This window comes from Eptatretus burgeri, chromosome 18 (genome assembly GCF_056783735.1).
Source record: "Eptatretus burgeri isolate ZD-2024b chromosome 18, Ebu_testis_v1, whole genome shotgun sequence".
NCBI classification, from domain to species: domain Eukaryota; kingdom Metazoa; phylum Chordata; class Myxini; order Myxiniformes; family Myxinidae; genus Eptatretus; species Eptatretus burgeri.
The window spans coordinates 14240661-14257170 of NC_140978.1; the positions used below are offsets into that span (position 1 = coordinate 14240661).

At 41.6% G+C, this 16510-nt stretch overlaps 1 long non-coding RNA gene across 1 annotated transcript in view; it reads right to left on the reverse strand.

Annotated features, from left to right (window-relative positions):
• Window positions 1–16510, reverse strand: part of LOC147008635 (uncharacterized) — an 83918-nt gene that overhangs the window by 56033 nt on the left and 11375 nt on the right. The window contains exon 2 of the long non-coding RNA XR_015053235.1: window positions 9513–9723. This is a non-coding gene — a long non-coding RNA (uncharacterized LOC147008635). The remainder of the gene's footprint in view (window positions 1–9512; window positions 9724–16510) is intronic.

A 16510-nucleotide genomic window follows, 5' to 3' on the forward strand; every position in this document is an offset into this window, starting at 1 on the left:
ACATTGCCTTTTCTTTTTTTTTTTTTTAACTTGAAATGCATCCTACCTTATTTGACTGTTTTTCCTACATTTTCATTTATAAGGTATTTTCATGCACTCTATAATTCTGATGCTGTGGAATATGTTAAATCTTTTTTGCAAAGTGGTACAAAGCTGATGTAAGTTACATACGGCAATTAGTGTATTTTGCAAAAATAAAAAAAGACCATGTTAGTCACGATGAGGGTTGGAAAACTGTCCCTGACAAGTAATTTATGGTTCAGAATTTAGTATTACAATGACTTTTTTTAGATTCTAAGCACGAGAGGGACATAAACATGAGAGGGAGAATTAAAAAGGTAATAATCCTTTCACTTCGCAATTGACTAAGAAGATTTTAGTGTATTTTTCCTCCCTCATAATACGCTTCTTGTCGTAAATGGGCTATGTCATGATGAACTGCATGATTAAACACGTGAAATGGATCCAATGGGATTTAATATAAAATTGGGGAAGGTAGATAGATATGTTGTTTATGTTATATTTTCAGCTGTATGGAGGATGAGATTAATTTGTTTGCAGAAGTACAAGTTATATCTTGATATGTTCAATATTAACGACGTGTTTTGGCAGTATCTTTATCGGCAGTGTACTCTGTACTCACGAATCATTCATGGTTATTTTTGTAACTACTTGTATAAAGGTACAGTAGAAGTGCCCTTAAGGTAGAACATAAGTGGAAGTCGTTATTACTACAGCTACCATTTATTTGACCTGCCATGTCAATGAAAATGTAGACATGACATGAAAATGTAACAGAGAAGTTATATCTCATTCAACAATTCAAATTCTCTTCATTCTCAATCAGGGACTTCAAAGAAGAAATCACACCATATCCAGATTAGTGCCTTCTGATGAAATTAAAATTTGCTGTCTGCGATTTCTCAAACATGAGTGATGCTGTGACAGATATGTAAGTTTATGAGTTGAAAAGAAGAGAGGAATATATTTATGAGCTCATATTGCTTATTATGTAGCTTGTGAGATTTAAAAATACGATCCAGCACTTCATTGAAGATGAAGAGTTATATTGCTCCTCTGCCACTTCAGTAAATCATGAGATTGCATTTCAAGCTTGTTCAAAAGAGCCTATACAGGCATATTCTACTGCAAAAGAATACTTTCACTTGATATCCTTGCTGTCGAAGGAAATTGCATTGAGGAAAAAAAAAAAGAAGTAACATTTTGTTTTGACTATTTGGTGATTTGGTATACAACATTGTGCTGTGCAGTTTGAAATAAAGAAACTCATTGACTAAGGAGAGGCAAGGAAGCTCAAAACTACCAGGGAAATGACATCGAGCTTTGCAATTGTCAGTCTACAACACCAACCCTGGACATGCTCAGTTACCCAGGCAATAGCATGCAGCAATTAAAGCGCAGGTATAATGGAGCATCCTAAGGTTGAAATGAGATTTAAAAAAAAATAAAGTGAAACTTTTTCAAATACCTGCTGAATGTTTATGACAACGACCGAGAAGGGTAACTTTTTGCATTTCAGGTCATTCTAAATATGGAGCGATATTCATTTCGTTCAGGAAATTGCAGAGATGGAAGAGAAAATGAACAATAGGAGGGAGACCATGGTCACATTAGCTAAGCTCAGAAGCCAATAATGTTTCTCGTCTTGGTAGTAGAAGAATAAAAGTGAAGGTCATGGACTACAACTGTCTGACATTTTCTCAACTTGCTTGAAATACAATCCTTTGTGTAATGTGGAATAAAGTTGGCCAGTCTATGCTATCCCATACTGCATCATGTTTCTCATGCACCACTTTTAATGGCACCCAAACGTAAAATGATGGACACAATTAGTTGTGCCAAAACGCAGAGAAAGGTTATGATGCTGGGCGAAAAATCGAGTTGTTAGATAGGTTGGCTGGAGGTGAAAGTGCGGAATCTGTGGGCTGCCATTACAGGATCAATGAATTGACAGTGTGGTACAACCTTAAAAGTGAGTCAAACATCCGTGCAAGTGTTGCGAAGAGTACTGTGCAAAGCAAAAAAGTATCATTCCAGTCCTGTTATCCTCACATTGAAAGGTTGGAAAAAAGCTGTTCATGTTTGGATCAAGGACCAAGCACAGAAAAAAGTGCCTTTGAGTGGACCAGTGAAACAGGAATCGGGATATATCATTGTGCATTTCCCAACGTTTCCACGAGGCACCCAGGGCTAAAGGCTCCAGTTCAACTATGGCTACCCTCAAGTTCCACGCCTGCACAGGCTGGTTTGAGAAATTCAAAAGAATATTCGGCCTCCATAATGTAAAATTAGTTTTGGAAAGCACTATCGGCAGACCATGATACTGTGAAAAACTATTCACCCTCATGAAAGACAAACAGACAAACAGTCTGTCCAGTTTGTCCAGAACAGAGAAACAGATAGGTCCGTCTGTCTGTTTGTCGCCTACAAGTCGTAATTTTCAACCGATCTTCACGAAACTTCACCTCATGGTAGAGTTTGTCAAAAGGAAGAAGCCGATTGTTTTTGAGGTCAAAAGGTCAAAAGGTCAACAACTTAGGTGAGATTTCTAAAATCCTCAACTTTCATCCGATTGACTTGAAATTTGAAGAGGATTTATATTTCAGGTCACTGAATTCAACAAGCCAATTATAATTTTTCAGGTCAACATCCAGCAAAAGATCAACATAGGCCCAAGGTCAACAACTAAAGTTGTATTTCTAAATTCCTCAATTATCATCTGATTGACTTGGAATTTGAAGAGGATTTTCATATCAGGTCACTGAATTCAACCACCAATTCTTTTTGAAGTCAACATAGGCTGTAGGTCAACAACTAAGGTTGGATTTCTGAAATCCTCACTTTTCATCCAAATGACCTGAAATTTGAAGAGGATTTTCATATCAGGCCAATGAATTCAACCAACAATTATATTTCAGGTCAATGTAGGCCAACAGGTCAACAAAGGCCGAATTTCTAAAATTGTCAATTTTCATCTGATTGACTTGAAATTTGAAGAGGATTTATATTTCAGGTCATTGAATTCAACCAGCTAATTACTTTTGAGGTCAACAAATACCAAAAAATCAACATAGGCCCAAGGTCAACAACTAAGGAGGTATTTCTAAAATCTTAAATTTTCATCTCATTGACTTGAAATTTGCAGAGGGCATATTTGGTCATTGAATTCAACCAGCAATTATTTTTGAGGTCAAACTTGTGCTATGGATTTTGCAAGTGTCGTGTTCTGCACAGCATCTTCTTTTTGTTTGTTTGTTGGGTGGTCGCTAAACTACCCTTATTCTCAGGTTTTCCATCTGTCTGTATGTTTTTTGGGTGGTCGCTAGACTACCCTTATTCTCAGGTTTTACATCTGTCTGTATGTCTGTCTGTTTGTTTGTATGTAATGGACAGCTCTGGAGGCCAAAGGAGTCAACCAATTTTGATGAAACTTGACTGGTAGGTTCATACCAGGATTTAGTTGTATGCTTTTGAGCACCGTTGCTATGAACGCCACCATTGCCTAACAACAGGACTTTGAAATTTTTGAAAAAAATCCAAATATTTTTTTTTCGAAAATCAAAAATCGGCTTCCGCGCTTTTATGCGCACTATAATCAACCTTTTTGTCCAAAAATTTCAGCCCGATCCGTCAAAAACTGTATGACTAGTATGCAATTATATTACTATATGCTTTCACCCCAACGTTCGTGTTGGGTTTCCCTCACGTGGGGTTAGGGAATCGAACAAAAATGATGAATGGACAGTTTCTCAACATGTTCCTATATGGAACAATGAACGGCAAAAATCCATCTGATGTGTTCTCTTATCTACATATTTCAAATTCGCCTTAGTCTAGCGACAACCCTTGTAGCCTCCCGGCTTGTTTGTCTGTTTGTGTACAGGATATCTCAAAAAGTTGTAGACGGATCCGGATGAAATTTTGTGGACAGGTTTGGTGTGTGACAAGGACAAATTGATTAGATTTTGGTGAAGATCTGGATCCGGATCTGATTTTTTAAAAGTGATTCTTCACCATCAACAGATAAGGTAAACCAATATACAGCACGATATCTCAAAGAGTTGTAGACAGATTCGGATGAAACTTGGTGGACAGGTTGAGTGTGTGACAAGGACGAATTGCTTCGATTTTTGTGAAGATCCGAATCCGATTCCGTCCACTAGAATTTTAAAGTGATTCTCCACCAGGGGTGAGGGGTTAGCGATCATAGTCGGGGTGACGGGGTAGCAAGTGTAGGTAGTTGTGAGTGGGTAGTGAGTGTAGTCAGTGGTGAGGGGGTAGGAAATGTAGTCAGGAGTGTATGGTTAGCGAGTGTACTCAGGGGTGAGGGGTTAGCGAGTGAAGGCAGGGGTGAAGGGTAGCAAGTGTAGGTCGTGGTGAGGGGTTAGTGAGTGAAGTCAGGGGAGAGGGGGTAGCAAGTCCAGTCAGGGATGAGGGGTTAGCGAATGTAGTCAAGGGTGGGGGGTTAGCGAGTGTAGTCAAGGGTGGGGGGTTAGCGATCAAAGTCGGGGTGATGGGGAAGCAAGTGTAGGTAGTTGTGAGTGGGTAGTGAGTGTAGTCAGTGGTGAGGGGGTAGGAAGTGTAGGCAGGAGTGAATGGTTCGTGAGTGTAGTCAGGGGTGAGGGGTTAGCGAGTGAAGGCAGGGGTGAAGGGTAGCAAGTGTAGGTCGTGGTGAGGGGTTAGCGAGTGATGTCAGGGTTGATGGGTTTGTGAGTGTAGTCAGGGCTGAGCAGGTAGCGAGTGTAGTCAGGGGTGAGGGGGGAGCGAGTGTAATCAGGGGTGAAAGGTTAGTGAGTGTAGTCAGGGGTGAGGGGTTAGCAAGTGTGTTCAGGGTTGAGGGGTTAGCGACTGGAATCAGGCAATCACTTTTGGTTGTCATCCACATCATAATCCCACTGTCTCTCTTTGGTCATCGGTCTAGAGGAAAGCTAGTGCTGTGACTTGAAAAATTTTCATTACATTTTGCGAATGTTTACAATAAAAGCAAACATGGTAAGATGAGTAGCTAATCAGTGGAATCCTTCCAGAGAGCCAATAGACGGAGCAGACACCGCAAGGTACTCAACTGGATCTCGTCATCACGACACGTTAGTATCTCGCACACTTTTCCTTACAAGCCTCATCTCATCCCTTTTCACGAGTCACTCAACACGTCAATATTTAATGGTGACTTTTGTTTGACATTATCTACACCATGGAGTGAAGTGGGTTTTGTTTGTTTGGTGAAGAACCACGATGAAAATGAACAAGTCTCCTCTTCTGTTTGTCATTTTTGACGCTATTTTAAAGGCACGGTGGCTTGACACCAAGAAACTTTGTTCTTCACCAACTGCAGGTGAGATGATTTGAATGGATGCACTGACAAAAAAAAAAAAAAAAACAATGCAAAAAATTGATGCACTGACGTCATCAGCTGATTCGCGTTGTGATGTCGGCAGCTGATTCGCGCCCCACTGCATTCGTGAGCCACGGCATTGTGCATGCTTCGTGGCAAAAAAGTGTTTTACATTTACTGATTCATCATTTTGAGAGGGGGATAGCTTTTCTGTAAAAGAAGGACCAACAATTAGTACCTCCATCACCGAAGGTGGACCGCAATTATGTTTTCACCCCCTGTTTGTTTGTTTATTTGTCTGTCTGTCTGGGAGTAGGATATCCACGTGAAAGATTACCTCCCATGATGAACCTCTTGTTGTTTCTCATTTAATAATGAATTCTTAAACAGGAAATGACATACAGAGATCCTGAAACACTCGACCTACAAGATCTAGTAGACACACAACAGGTAATAATGGCGTCAAAACGTAAAATCATGGACAAAACTAGTTGTCCTAAAAGGTAGAGAAAGGTCATGATATTGTACGAATAAATTGAGTTGTTAAACACAATTTCGTGGTTGGGCAGCATGGCTCCACTGAAAGGTCTGCCCACCTGCCGAACTCATTCTTTAGCACCCCCGGGTTGCTGAGGCTGTCCGAGCCTACCTGCTCCTCACTGACGTGATTGCTGTTGTATGGTTTGTTTCTATAATTAACTCCTGCAATTTTTCATGGTACCAGAGTTTCTTAGACACCTCGGAATATGAAACCACCATTTAGAGATAAATAATTCTTCCTGCACTCTGAACACTCCAAATTTCCAACCTGAAAATCAGAGCCAGCAGGGACTTTTGGAATGAAATTTTGCATCAATCATGGGAATAAAAAGTATGCGGGGTTGACATTTTTTTTTGACATTGATCTAATTTTATGGTCATGACCGCATTAAAGACACATAAAAATCTTTTCACCAAAACTCGACTAATGTTGATCTAATCAGAACTAAATTGCCCTAGCTGGATAGCCGAGAGCAAGGCACATTTACGATTTATTTACATCATACCCCTTCAGGTTAAAAGTCAAGGTCAAATGGCGGTCTGAAGAAAAAGTGCTTTCTTTGTCAGCTCAATTTTCCCAATTAGGCCAAGAATTATAAGTTAAACCTGGAAAAAATTTATAACAAGCTGAAAATTTCAGGAAAAGTCCAGAAAAATGAGTTAAAAAACATACCAAAAGTCCCCGAAAATCCTCCTTGTGCTTTTCTATATGGCCGCAATTTTGTTTTTTTTATATTATCTTAACAAGTAGACATGGTAGAAATGCAAACAAAGTGTCGAAACATAGGTTTTCAAACACAAGCAATCCTATAAAATCATTAATTCTAATCCAAACCATTTGAACTAAAACATTCAAAATATCCAAAACCAAGATGGCACCCTTTATGGTGCCAAATATGGCCACCATTCTCTATTTTATCATATCTTAGCAACCATATATGATAGAAATGCAAACAAAGTGTCTAAATATAAGTTTGAAGACACAAGCGATTCAATGAAATAATTAATCACATGAGTAAAAAGCCGAAAATGTAAAAATCAAGATGGCGGCCGGTATGAACGTCAGTGTGGCTGACAAATCCAAGCCAAATCAAACCTCACTGTTATGAATTGGCACATATAAATTATGTACAATATAAAAGAAAATTAGGGAAGCCTCAATACCCTCTTGGCTTAGTTCTTTTCATTGTTTATGAATTGAGCAGTCATTTATTACCATTAGGCCATCAGCCATAAGCTGTATCGTGCAGTTTCGTTCCACCCATCGGGTGCGGGGGGGGGGGGGTAGACAAAACCTTGATGATACGATAGTATGTATCCAAATACATATGTATTCAAAAGCTCTCCACTCAAATAGCTGCAGTTATTGTGTATTTTCATCTTGAAAATCGATGCATTCCCTGCGCTCTCTCATTTGAATTTTCTCCACACGGATCACGTGTGGGATATGTGACACCTCGACAGCCAATAGATTGGTTGACGTTGTATGCAAATTACATCAGACTGTCATGTGACCAGCTAAGTTGTCCAAGATGGCAGCTTCCTGCAGGGAGTAAATCACTGGCAGCTGATCGGCGATTTATCGACAATTTTTGATGAACATGGCCAGTGAGGACGCTCCCCAGTGTATTATTCACCAGTATAATGTAGAGAATGAAGAAGTCAAACGTTTTACGTCTGTAAGATGGGATAAATGGAGAGAAATTGTCAACAAATGGCTCGTCTTTGACAGTCACAAACGACGTTTAGTCGAGAGTGCCGGCGCGGGAGGACTAACCATTGTGCAATGCCAGCGCATCGACCCATCGAATGAACGCGATTGACCCTGCCTCGGACAGATTTATACATAGCCAGTCAGCCACGGCTGGACATTACATACATACGGCCGGCCGAGCAGACAACTGGGCAGTCGAACCGGTGCTGATCGACACTTGAGGCGCACCCAGTCAGCGCGAGGATTGACTTTGCCGCATTGCTAGTCGTGTGGCGTCTTCGTCTGAGAAGAGCAACCGTCGCCTTGCCATCGTCGGGGTGGCATTGGGCCAGCCCCGCAGGGTTGAGTCGATGTAACAGGGGATGGTCGGGCGATGCTTACCCTTGGCGATTCTTTGTGATCACACATATCTAGTAATGTATTGCCATCACTTGTGGGGAAAACCTGGGAACATTTTGGGCTCAAGTTTAAAGAGCAGGCTGGAAAGGCTGGATGTTCGACTGAAGGGAGCAAGTATTTTTAATTTGTCCAGGGTGTTCGTGATAACTCATCTGTTCTTCGTGAAAGATGTCACGGCATCTTTAATGTCCACCACCGAGCAGTCCTTAAAGACAGGTAATCCAGTTTAATGACCTTCCAATAGACAGCACACACATTGATCTATCACACTGAATGCAAAACAAGCAGCGTGATAGTTTACAATTAGCAGAAAATTCAAACTCAGGCAAGACAGCTCAAAGGCAAGTGTGCATACCTCAAAGCTATCCTGCCATTCTACTCTTTGTATCGCAATTCCATAATGATAAAGAGGTGTAGCTATAATCGAAGGGCACACTGTCTAGTTCTCCTTCCTCTTTGTCTTAGTATTCTGCATCAACATGAATACTGAGTGCATATCAAAAGGTCAAGGATATTGTAATGATTTCCATTGCTGTTGTATTAAATGAAAAAAACCTTAACATTTGGATCTGTAAATTCATTAAAAATCCAAGAAACATTGCAAAAAATGGAAAGGATCATTAATCTTGAGAAATGACAGAATCGCATCTTCATTTCTTTGGAAGTTTAACAGACAGGGGGTATAAAGTGGAGCTTTATAAATTATCTTTCTTATTTCCCAATGATGTCATTTATTAATCAAAATTCAGATCAGCTGTGTTATATGCATGGCATGGATTGTATGCCCTCGTTTGCCCTTCCCTTGATCCCAATCTCTGATTTTTTTTTGTATACATGATCGAGACTAAGCAAGAGCAAGATCAGAATGGAAGGGAACAAAATTGAAAGGAGGAAGCACCAACAGCAGAGTAGAAGTGAGAGTGATATCACGGGGAGGCGAAGAAGGACACATTGGGGAGAACAAGCTGCACACAAGCTGATTGAAACACAGCGAAAAGAGGAAGAGGGAAGCGGAGATAAAACAGAAAAAAGAACAAACCAACCAATGTCTAACAAAGGAAAAGAGGTGAGGAAGAGGGCGAAAATCAGAATAATGTGGAAAGAAAGTGTGCTTGGGAATAGGATATTTTAGGGTAGAAGAGATCAGAAATATAGATGGGAGACCTGAGGTATTGTTGAACAGTTGTCTTGAAGCCCTGGAGGAAAGAGTGGGACTGAACAGATGAGGGAAATTGGTTCACAGGAGAGAAAAAAAAGAGGAAAAAATGAGTGGATGTGAGCAGAGACTGGATTTTGGGAGCTAAACAAGAAGATGGTTACCAGCAGACCATGTGCACCATGAAGAAACCTGGGAGGCATAGAGCCAAGAGAAGGCAGAGGGCACAATACCAAAAAGGAGGTGGAAGAATACAGAGAAGCCACTAACATGCCTGTAATGTGAAAGAAACAGGTCGAGACACTCAGTTTCACTGCAGGAAATTCAAATTATTTTGAGGGACTTACTTCCATGGCATCAAGAATGGCAAGGTGTGAGGCAGGAGTGCCAGCCTAAGAGGAGGAGCAGTACTCCATCAAGCTGTGGATGAATACCTTGTAAGCTGTCAAAAGTTCAGACTGGTGAAGGAAAGACCTTGCATGATGAAGGATGCCCAGTTGGTTGCTTGGAGATTTGGTTTGTAGGTCATCTCTCTGTATGGCCATGTCGGCCATCTCTCTGCTCAGGTTTGAGCAGAGAGAGGGAGAGAGAGCGAGAGCGAGAGAGAGAGAGAGAGAGAGAGAGAGAGAGAGAGAGAGAGAGAGACACACACACACACACACACACACACACACACACACACACACGCACACACGCACACACGCACACATGCACACACACACAGGGCTGACATCAGCAACAAACCAAAAACTGAGTAGCTTTCACCGATAAACAACATTGCATTTCTTGAGACATTTCAAGAATATGCTCACAAATATTATTCTGCAAAAATAGCTGTTTCTGAGGGGTGGGGAAAAAAATTGGCTCAGTAATTTAGAAAACACGAGAATATGGCAAACGGCTTGGAAATCGGATGTTCTTGCATGAACCACTTGCTCAGTGTGACGGAGCATGAACCACTCGCTCCAGGCGACGGAGCATGAATAACTCACTCAGGGCAATGGAGCACGAACTATTCGCTCAGGTGATGGAGCACGAATCACTCGCTCAAGGCGACCGAGCATGAAGTACTACCTCTGGGCGACGAAGCACGAAGCACTCGCTAAGGGCAACAGAGCACAAACCACTCACTCAGGGTAAAGGAGCATGAACCACTCACTTGGGTGAAGGAGCATGAACCATGCACTCAAGGTGACAGAGCTCAAATCACTCGCTCAGGTCAACGGAGCATGAACAACACGCTCAGGGTGATGGAGCATGAACCATTCGCTCAGGGCGACGGAGCACGAACCACTCGCTCAGGGCGATGGAGCACGAACCACTCGCTCAAGGTGATGGAGCATGAACGACTCCCTCACGACGATGGAGCATGAACCATTCGCTCAGGGCAACTGAGCACGAACCACTCGCTCAGCGTGATGGAGCATGAACCACTCGCTCAGGGTGATGGAGCATGAACGACTCCCTCAGGGCGATGGAGCATGAACGACTCCCTCAGGGCGATGGAGCATGAACCATTCGCTCAGGGTGACGGAGCACAAACCACTCGCTCAGAGTGATGGAGCAAAAACCCCTCACTGAAGGCGACGGAGCACGAACCACTGGCTCAGGGTGATGGAGCATGAACTACTCGCTCAGGGTGATGGAGCATGAACCACTCGCTCAGAGCGACAGAGCAAGAACCACTCAGGGCGACAGAGCACGAACCACTCGCTCTGCTCGACAGTGCATGAACTTCTCGCTCAGGGCAATGAAGCATGAACCACAAGCTCAGGAGGATGGAGCACGAACCACTCGCTCAGGGCGATGGAGCACAAATCACTCGCTCAGAGCGACGGACCAAGAACCACTCGCTCATGGCGACAGAGCAAGAACCAATCACTCAGGGTGACGGAGCATGAACCACTTGCTCAGGGCGACGGAGCATGAATCACTTGCTCAGGGCGATGGAGCATGAATCACTTGCTCAGGGCGATGGAGCATGAATCACTTGCTCAGGGCGACGGAGCATGAATCACTTGCTCAGGGCGATGGAGCATGAACCACTTGCTCTGAATGACGTGATGAGCAAAAGCGTTCATAGTGAGTGAACGATTCGCTCAAAAGGACGTAGCACCATACTGCCATCAAATATAATGTATTCGGTAAGTGGGTTAAGCACTCATGCAAGCACTCCAATTAAATACTTGATTAGGAATGGTTGGCCAGGCTGTCGCTGCATATTATGTAGGATCCCTTTAACTTTAAAGCCTGTCTTCTCCGTGCACGCAGCAGTTAATCCATCCATTGGGACCATACTCTGTGCAGAGCGTTGGTGCTGCTTTAGCAGTTTCCTTAGCTATTGGGTACAATCCTGGACGGGTCGCCACTCCGACACAGGATACCAGCATGCTGGCACTCATTTTTGCCAACCTCAGAAGGATGACAGGTCGAGTTAACCCCACCTGGTATTAATTCAACAGCTGAACATGGTTTGAACTCAGGAACCAAGGATCCCAAGCCCACCCCCCTAAGCATTAAGCCAACACCAGGCATAGCAGTTAATGAAATAATATAAATTGGTTCGAGTACTACTGCAATAACTTTATCTACAAAAGAGTTTCAGCTGATGCAGAACAACCCTGGAAACATCGCAAAGTTCAATTGTCTGTAAAATCAACATTGCAGATAATCCGCTATCTTGCCTGCTCGGCTGTGCATATGTCACGTGGTACATCGGTCCGCATAAACGTTATTACTTTTTTTTTTTTTAAACGTCCGTTTTTAACCAGTTTTGCTTTGATTCCCCATGGAGCACCTCACGAAACCTCCAAAAATAGAGACAAAGATCTGGCAGACACTATGTATAGGCATTCCCTCTGGGGGACAGGGTACGAGGTCTTGCAGTGAATGCATTAAACCATGTACCTCAATGAAGCTGGCTCATTTTGGAGCATTCCTAAATCTTTTTATCACTCAATACAATTCTCCAAACAGTATGAAAAGGTAAGTTTAATGCTTTGGAAATTTCACATTTTTTTGTGTATCTGTGGAGAAGGAAGGACCATAGCCTCACTTGCATAAAGTAAGAAGGTATATCAGCTTAGTTATAATACTCGTTATTTCTTTAAATTATCATATTTCACAACAGATTTCGACACTTATTTAGTCTGGACGATATCCGAAGCTCAAAATCGAACCAATGTTTCGATGATACACATTAATTAGTCTGTGAGAGTAGATCGTGAAAAATCATGTCATATATTGCATGAAATCGCTCCAAGCTCTTAATTTTACAACTATAGTACTTAAAAAAGCGATGCATACAGCAATTTGTAGCTGTGATGAACAGGCATTCGATAATATGAGTGAGGAAAGTGAAAAAAAAATACTGTATCGGTAAGAAATCGTTGCGGCCTGTTCCAAGTCAAGAAATGGTTGAGAAGGTCAAAAAACATGGCGGCTTCAGTCCCCAGCTAAGTTACCCAGGATACGCCTTAAGACCCCAAAAAGCGAGGGGGATTCAGATGCACCTGGTAAAGTATTTCATGAAGTAAGGCGGTTAATAACCTTCAAAAGGGGGTGTTTTATTGAACCCAAACACCCAATTTTAACTCTTGTACTTCCTTGGAGTTTTCTTTGTATCCATGCAAAGTTTCAGGCTGCTCGGTTTTATGGTTTTGGAGTTGTGGAGGGCAAACACACACACACACACACACACACACACACACACACACACACACACACACACACACACACACACACACACACACACACACACACACACACACACACACACACACAAACACACAAACACACACACATTTATTACCTCTGCCACCGAAGGTGAAGGAGGATATGTTTTCACCCCTTTCTGTCTGTTCGTCTGCCTGTTTGTCTGTTTACAGGATATCACAAAATGTTGTGGACAGATCGAGATTAAGTTTTGTGGACAGGTTCGGTGTGTGACACGGACAAACTGATTAGATTTTGGTGAAGATCCAGATCCGGATCCGACTACTCGAATTTTTGAAGTGATTCTTCACCATTGAGAGATTGGGCTAAAAACGATATATAGCAAGATATCTCATCAAGTTATGGACGGATTCGGACGAAACTTGGTGGACTGGTTGCTTGTGTCACAAAGACGAAATGATTCGATTTTGGTGAAGATCCGAATCCGGATCTGAATACGAGAATTATTTAATATATCAAGTAATTTTTCACCATTGAGAGAAAGGGCCAAAAACGATATAGTACTGTATAGCATGCTGTTTCAAAAATGTATTGGGACCGATATGTTCTCGTGGATCAGGCATGACGTGGCGGAGGTATTCGCTCTACCGAGTGCCCCTCTCGTTAGTATAGATGAGCCGTTGGGTACAAGAGGGTAGCGTAGGTATTGGGAGTCAGGGGTTGAATTCACCATATTTGGAAGCAAATACATAATTCAGGCATTCAGCATTCTCACAAGCAGTCATCTGTGGTACCATTTCAAACACAACCAAGGGTACTCCTGTAGGTTCGGAGGGTGCAGGGAAGGACACACAATGGGAAATGGAGTTCTTGACAGAAACTGTTTCGTAGTGGAAAATTCTCAGGATCCATGACAGGATTCTGGGGAGCTTGGTTTGACACGTGTTTTGATATTACATTAATTAGTAAAACAAAGTGGGCCATGGGCAACCTCATGAAAATGAAAATCAGTGGAACACCTCCTCAGAGGCTCAAATCCAAAATGATAGATTTTGGTCCCAGATCGAATGTCCCTTTGGTATTTGATTTTTCAATTATGGATATGCATTTCAATGAAAGACATGATCAAAGCATTTTGAATTGCACTCCTCAGAATAAAACCCGCAAGCAGATGAAGAAGAAGCACCAAACTATCATTGATAAAGTTACAATGGAATGTCCTCAACATTGATTGGTTGAGAGAAAGAAAGCACAGAATTACCTGATTGGTGGAACCACAGATCATCATAAATAATGAGTAGGTGCAAATTAACCATCATGAATAATGATTAGGCGGAGATGAATCACCAAAGTACTGCAGAAACGTCATGCTAATTAGGTGAGGGCTAGTTGGGGGGAGCGAGGAGGGTTGTTTTGAAGATGACTCAATGTTGACTGTGGTACAGTTGTCACACAGTCAAGCCATCATAGTCAAATTAGATATAAAGTTCAGACAAATTCTTTCTGTATACAAAGAATGGGATTGGTTGACCTGATAAATGTGGCCTCCATTGCACAAAGAGAGCTAAACTGCATCCTCTACTCAGGATTTTAATCCAGCCGATACGATATTGCTCTACACACTGATGATTATTCAGTATTGGTGACCAATTGCAGAGCCACAGGGAATAGTTGTCGTACTATGTACGTTCTTACAAGCCCGAGTTGGTTGTATCTGTTCAGTTGACTGACCTTGTCTGATCCCCAAAGGGACCTGTTTTTCAATGCGATCCTTCAATCTCAAAGATGTGCCCCACGTACCAAGCATCACACTGGCACTGAAATTCGTAAATCATCTTACTTATATGAGAGGGGGGCAGAACGTCCTTTTGGACTGACGGAAGCAACCGGTGGGTGGGTGAACAGCATAGTATGTGGGCCACACATCTTTGAGATTGAAGAGTTGTATTGAACAACTAATCCATTTGGGGATCAGACAGGGTCAGTCATCTGAACAGAGACAACCAACTCATGCTTGTAAGAATGTACATAGTATGACAACTATTCTGGTGGGGAAACTTAGCTAACTATAGCATAACAATTGTGCATTTTGTGAGGAAAGCACCAAATTTGGCACACTATTAGCATATCATATTATGAACAGATTTGGATATTGGGCCATCTCAAAATTTTAATGGCAGTGGAAAATGGCTGAAATTGAGATGGCACAATATCCAAATCTGTTCATAATATATTAGGCTACTAGTGTGCCAAATTTGCTGCTTTCCTCACAAAATGCACAATTGTTATGCTAAGTTACCCCACTATTCCCTGTTCCTCTGCAATTGGTTACCATTTACTTAATAATCCTCAGTTTGCAGAGCAATATCATATTGGCTGATTTAAAATCCTGAGTATAGGATGCAGTTTAGCTCACCTTTGTGCAATGGAGGCCATACTCATCAGGTCAACCAATCCTATTCTTTGTAGACAGAAAGAATTTGTCCGAACTATATAATCTATTTTGACTATGATGGCTTGACTGTATGACAACTGTACCACAGTCAACGTTGAGTCATCATGAAAACGACCCTCCTCCCTCTCCCCAACTAGCTCTCCCCGTCTAGTATTACGTTTCTGCTGGTACCTTGGTGATTCATCTCTGACTCATCATTATTCATGATGGTTAATTTCCACCGACTCATTGTTCATGATGGTTCGTCTTCATCTAATCATTATTCATGAATGTTCATTTCCAACTTCTCATTCCACTTGATGCTCTATGATTCCACCAATCAGGTAATCCCGTCCTTTCTTTCTCTCAACAAATCAACATTGAGGACATTACATCGTTACTTAATAAATGAGAGTTTGGTACTTCTTCTTCAGCTGCTTGCGGGTTTTATCCTGAGGAGTGCAATTCGAAAAGCTTTGATAATGTCTATTTTATTGAGATGCATATTTAAATTTTGTTGTACTAATCGAATGTTTGTATAATTACCTCCACAACCAAAGGGGAAGGAGGTTATGTTTTCACCCCTTTCTGTCTGTTTATATAAAAAAAAAGTTTATACAAGTAAACGAAGGTGATACAGTCTAATATTGTCCAAGAGTCATGATAATAAATAGTCAGAAGGGGAAAAAAACAACAATAACATTTGCATCCATATCTTCTTTCAACGCCTCTCAATTAACACTTCCGTTGTGGTTCAACTCTGGAGTTTTACACCTGCAGTTGAACACATGTAGCCTAATAGCAAAGACTTGTTATGCTGTAAAAATGAAACCTATCGAGCCAATAACATCCTCAAATTGACACCATTTGCCTTATATTCATCATGAACTAATCGATGTGACCCACAAAAGGGTGCTCTCAGTTGTGTCTTACAAAAGTGATTAATTAATTTTTCTTAAAATATAATTGCAACAGAAGCTTATGGACATTAATGCAACGACCTTTTCTCTGAGTTTACAAGCTTTTTACAAGTTTACAAGCATGACAGCTGATTTTCTACCTTATATAACCTGCTTGATTTTGGGGAAATAACAGGCAGCATATTGAAATAATGAAACTTTGAATTTGCCTCAGTGGTAATTACTGTCACAAACGAATGCAAGTGTGATAAAATAACAAAGATTTCAAATCGTGTAATTGTTCCTGCAGGAATTAATGTTATGTACCTTTTTAGAT